The sequence below is a fragment of the Pholcus phalangioides genome, unplaced genomic scaffold (genome assembly GCF_987345545.1).
Source record: "Pholcus phalangioides strain wild (caught in Gottingen) unplaced genomic scaffold, Ppha-v1.0 ptg000029l_1, whole genome shotgun sequence".
Classification (NCBI taxonomy): Eukaryota; Metazoa; Arthropoda; class Arachnida; order Araneae; family Pholcidae; genus Pholcus; species Pholcus phalangioides.
Genome location: NW_028301619.1, coordinates 10415745 through 10421697, shown reverse-complemented (window position 1 = coordinate 10421697; position 5953 = coordinate 10415745). Strand labels below are relative to the sequence as shown.

Sequence of the window (5953 nt, the reverse complement as noted above, 5' to 3'; positions counted from 1 at the left end):
TACCATATAATTTGACATCTGGGAGGGATGATAATCCACCATTTGAATCCGTGCCTAGCCAGGATCCCAGAGATTGATCTGATTTATTAAAATTTCATTCATAATAAAAAAAAATGAAAAGTATCTTACTCTTGGAAGAGGGTAGGGAGCCCTGGATAGGACAGGGGGCCACGAGAAAAAAATGACATCCATAGGGGCCCCATGAGCTGAAAAAGGTTAAAAAACACTGATTTAAATGGTAGATTTTGCGTAGCCACTTCACCAAAACCGGTTTTTGCGCTGCGGAATTCTTCAGAGTTCTGCTAGTGTGGATCTGGCTTCAGACACAGATCAGAATCATGGTGATGAGATATCGTAGTGTGTGCGCGTATAATCGGCGAATTATGTGTTAAAAAATATATAAGTAACGTGATCTTCACGTATTCCCAAGCGATCAGCATGATCCGTCCAGGGAATTTGTTAGTGTTAGTAGACATCCATGCTTGAACCCAGACCTGCCCAGTGGGGAGCTAGTTCCTAACCACTCGACTGCCAGGCGACTGTAACATCCGAATTTCTTAGTGCGGTTTATACATACTGCTGCAGCTTTTTCTCTTAGAGGTTTGAATAAAAGCAATTGTTTTTTAAAAATTAATTTGGAAAATATACTTTTTTTACGGATTTATAGATGGCGTTTGGATCTGAGTAGAAAAATCGGTATTTTTTTGAAAATACCGAAAATGGTTTTTCACAAAGAAGTGAAAAACCACCTTTTCCGTTCCTTAAGGTTTTAATATTGATTAATGAACTTTTACTTTCCGAGCACAACTCCGGTACATCGCCATGGACAATTTACTACCGAATGAGTTGTGACAGAAGTGCGCATGTGTACTTGATAGTCTGAGTGCGCATCCGGTGTTATGCGTGAATTCTTTTGATGCTGCCATCTATTTTTCCAATTATGAGTGAGGAATGATTGGATATTTGTACCGTTGCAGGTCTGTTGCTCTCTATGGTGAATCTTGGAAACAACAGAAAACCACCTTCAGTCGACCACCAATGTGCCAGAAGAAATTTTTCTTCCCATGCGGATAATACGCAGCTGTGGACCATTACGATAGTATTTTTCCTGAAAGTAACGATATTGGCATCTGCGTGTTATACGCAGGAAAGGTAATGCAGCTCATCTACTTAATTATTTCTTGTATATAATGTAAGATAAGTGTGTAGTAATGTATTTATTCAAATTTCATTAAATAAATAGCTTTTTTATTTTTCATTTTTCATATTCGTGCGTATCTTTGTCACCATTTTTGAACCCAATAATCACATATCTTATGCGATGTGTCATAATTTGACGTTATGTTATTTCACATGCAAAAACGTTACTTTAATTTTCTTTTAAAGATATAAAGCATCTTCAAGAAAAACGAAAGTTAATTTTTTACATGATCTTCTGCTGGACACAAAAGCCACCCTTAATGGTGTGCGACAAATGCGGTCACATCGGGCCCCGCAATTACGGTAACAATAATTTCTTTCATAAATTCTGAATTTTTTCATCAATTCTGGAATTCTCATTTCTTATCTAGAAAGTAATAATTCCATCTCATAAATTCGGAATTTCCAGAAATTCTAGAATTGATTTTTTAAATAAATTTTAAAATTTTCATCTTTTTGGAGTTCTGAATTTTGATAATTTTCTGGAAATCTGAATTTATATTGAAATTATTTCTCTCTCTTTCATTTATTCTGAATTCATCAGGTTTGAAATTACTTCTTTCATTTATCCTAAATATTCATGATTTTTATTTTCTGAATTTTCGATTCTCGTCTTCCACAGAATATATAAAGTCAGTGCCAAGGAATACCGAAATTATTTTGAGACGCCTCTGGTCCCGCTACCATTTTCGCAAAAGGCCTCGCATCCGGTAAGGGCGGCCCTGGCTGGACATGCATATTTTACAGCTTGGTGCACAAACTTATTGGCTCGCGGGCTGTATTTCGTCTAGGAATTACTTTTGCAGGCCACATAATTGCTAGATTACTTTTTCGCAGTCCAAATATCAATGGAAATAGTGATAAAATTGAATTAAACATGTACAACTGGTGCTGAGGTATTTTCTGCATTGGTCACCAAAATTAATAACGCATCATGTTTCATCTATTTCGGGCATGTATATTACATCTACCCATGTGTTCCAATAAAGCGTATTTTGAAATATTGGTATATTTTTCGAAATTATTTTGCAAGCGGGATCAAATTCTCAAATGGGTTGGATTAACTTGTGGGCCGGAGTTTACATACATATATACATATATATATACCACGCCACAACCGGCAAATTGCCCAACGAGGTGGCTGACTTAAGAGCATCATGGATCCCCGAGCCTTTTTTTTGGAGGCCCTACCTACTACTGCTACACCACACCCACATCCGCCGCGGAACCCCCAACGAATCGGTACATGCGGGAATGTGCGTGTACGTGTAGTGAAACCTGACGAAGTTTTTTTGTTTCTCTGTAATGCTTGTTATGTGTAGTGCTGCCATCTGCCACCAGTTTTTCTAACTATGAGTGAAGTGTTATGATTGAATGATTTATCGTTGTAGGACTGTTGCTCTCTGTGGCGAGACTTTTTAACGGGGAGATCAGCTCGCATTTGCGCCTTGAAGTTGGGAACCACAGAAAACCAACTTCAGCCGACCACCACTGTGGGGTTCGAACCCGGATCCTCGCATCGCGAGTCCGTCACTATAACCAGTCGACCACCACAGCGGCGCATATGTTTTATAGCATGGGTAGACGATCCATTTTCTGCAAATATTGTATATTTTGTGTTTCTTTCTGAGAAGTACTCGTTCACTTGCAGAGAAATATGGCGAAATCTAGCAAAAAACAAGCTACTACTAATACTTTTAGTCAATGAAACATCTTTTTTGGAACAACATTTGAAAAGTGCCCACAGTTTTGGGTATTTTGCCCAGAGAATTGTGTTTTTTATTTCGTAGTTAGTTTGTAGTAGTTCGTTTTTTAGTAGCATCGGGTTTCAGTCGGCTGAATAATGTATCTGTTACGGTGAAAATTACAAACCAGTTAATTATGCATAATCAATAATTGTCTGTAAGTTTGACAAATTTTACTACATTTTTCACTTTTACCAGTGATTATGTATAATTCCTAATGGAATTGGTAAGCTCAGTAATTATGAGAAAAATTATCATCTTTCTTCTATTTATTTTAACCAGTTTCCCTGTTTTACCGGTACGTGATACGTACACTACACGTAGTTTGCCATGAAAATTGAAATGAAAATAAGTGTGAAAAAGATAAAAACAAAAACTATTATCAGTCACGTAAGGTTGGCGTTCTTCACACGTATTAACATGTGCAAGCAAAACCAACATTACCGATTGAATTCATCATTCTAGACTGAAGATTATGCATAATCTCTGGTAAATGTGAGTAATTAATTGACAATTTATCATATTTACCAGCACTAGCTAGGGATTGTACGTAATCACTAGTAAATGTAAAAATTCTCGGTGTATGAATAAAATTTATCAAATTTAAAATGATTTGTGATTATGCATAATCACCGGATTCATCACTTTTATCGTAACATATCCTGTAAAACGTAGAATCACCTTGATTTAATTTTTAAAAATGGTCTTTGGTAATGCATTGCACGTATAGGGTGATGGCCACATTGATTGAAAAGTAACTAAAATTTTATTGTGTTATCAATCATTAAACCTTTTATAAAAAAACAGGTTTACGTCGTACAAACAAAACAATAAAAAGCCGACTCCTTTTTACCAGTAGAACCATGGTTCCAATATGAGTGAAGCTGACAGTTCAGATAAATCAATGATTAGAAAGGGCCTGATCTGTCGTTAATATGAGCAGGGCTGCAACTGGATGCTTGGTCAGCCGGGCAAGCATATATTTTAGCGCCCCCTTGTATTGTTAAAGTCGGCGTTAAAGGGGTGCCTCCTCTGGTGCGGCGCACAAGGCACCAGACAAAGCCTGTTCTCCCCCCCACAGTTGCGGCCCCGGATATGAGAGCGAACCGCCTGGTTGAGACGGGGGGGGGGGGGGGCATGGGAAAAAAGTTTGAAAGGGAGCCAAGCGTTGAAAAAAGTTTATATATAAGAAACACTCTTATCTATATATAATCTATTCTTAGAGAATTATTATTCTATATTTTTACACAGATTATTCTGGTTTGTTTTTTTCAAATCTTGCTTGGAATTGACTTCAGCCAAAAAAAATGTTGAATCCCCTCGATACAATGATATCCTTTACTACGATAAATCCCTCTATAATGATATTTTTAAGAGATCTTGCAGCCGCTCTACAACGATATTTTTTTATATATCGCTCGAAGAGCATTCGATATATATTTTAACTCGTTACCTATTTATGTTCTCCTGAGTGCGTCTAATAACCCGTATTTTGGATCATCTCATCACCGAAAGTGTTAATGTTGTCGGTATAGCTACTTTCTGTGTAGTACATAAAAGTGTAATGCAGTAAACAATGCAGTGTTATCAAAAACGCCGCTTTAGAAGAGATATCAATAATTGCATAAATTTGGTCACGTGTGATGATAATGCTGCTCTCGATACAACGATAATCATTTTCCGCTGAATATCGTTATATCGGGATTTCACTGTATTTAAAAATGATCGATTTCCCGGAAAAACGTCAGTTTTCAGGAGGGCGACCAACTCTTTCGTATTTTCAACTTTTTTCTTTAATGCTCCCGGTTCAGTATTGATTTTAAAATATTCCCGTATCTTTCATATTTCGTTAATTTTTCGATAAATCTTATAATTACTGTATACAGTGTATGCTATAATCGGTCAAACGCAATTTCGCACCAATCGAAGTATGAACTTCGTCAATAAAATATCAAATGTCTTTTTTTTCACTAATCGAAGTGATATATAGCGTATTAAATTCTTACGCAAACAAAATCCAGAGCTATGTGTATGCTACATGATATAGCTTATAAGATTTGATTGTCGAAATGTTCAAGTCATCTAGAAATTAAAGCTAGAACCCAGCCAACTTTCAAGATCAAACTAACTCAATTAAGATTTGGCTCGTTTCTCTGCAGCTCGTGTAGGCTTTCTTTTTGTTTACTGCCGATAGACCACATAAAACACCGTCACGTTTTTAGTATCTCGTAAATCAAGGCATACTAAAACAGTAAGCGATAACACTTTATAAAATTGAGCTTCTTTTTTTCTTTATATTCAAATTCCGATTTATTTTGTACACGATCCTATTTCTTTAAAATTTTATATGCGTCCAAAATATATATAACTTAATTATAATAACTTGACTTATTATAATATTAACTTAATATTTAATCCAGAACAAGTTTAGTTTATTATGAATTAAAATATGTTGCGAAATTATTCAGAACTGTAAAGTAAAAATCGATCGAATTTAAATTTTTTATAGTTTTGAATTTCTTTAAAAATATTATTAATGTAGAAACGTTAAAAAACACTATAAGACGACTTTTTGTGTCAACACCTTATAAGATGAGGTATAATTCAAAACCATCTAAAAAAGTTTCTAAAAATCGAAACACCTAGCAAAAAATACTATAAATATCTCGATAAATTAATATTTATCATGTAAAAAAAGAGAAGAATTTCTCGCAACAACACGCCGTAGAAAGCATTTTGTGTAAAATGTAAGTTTTCATACCGATAAGGCCACCCCTCGTTATTACATGTGAAATAATAGCACGCGCTTTTAAAATTGGTGGTTTTTCTACAAAAAAAATAGATAAATGTTTTAGTAAAAAATCGAGGCGAAAAAGCTTTTTTTCCTCGCAGACGCTATTTAACAAAAAAAAAAAAAGATCGATAACTTACCGCATTTACTCCGGAATTTACGGAATTTTGCGCATAGATTTTTGTAGTAATAAGTAAAGATTGTAAATCTGTGATCT

At 35.3% G+C, this 5953-nt stretch overlaps 1 long non-coding RNA gene across 1 annotated transcript; it reads left to right on the top strand.

The window, feature by feature from the left end:
• The first annotated feature begins 983 nt into the window (after nucleotides 1-983).
• Nucleotides 984-2120, top strand: LOC149067676 (uncharacterized). Its single transcript, XR_016195337.1, has 3 exons — nucleotides 984-1152; nucleotides 1387-1503; nucleotides 1823-2120. It is a non-coding gene; the product is annotated as an uncharacterized LOC149067676 (long non-coding RNA).
• Nucleotides 2121-5953: the final 3833 nt, after the last annotated feature.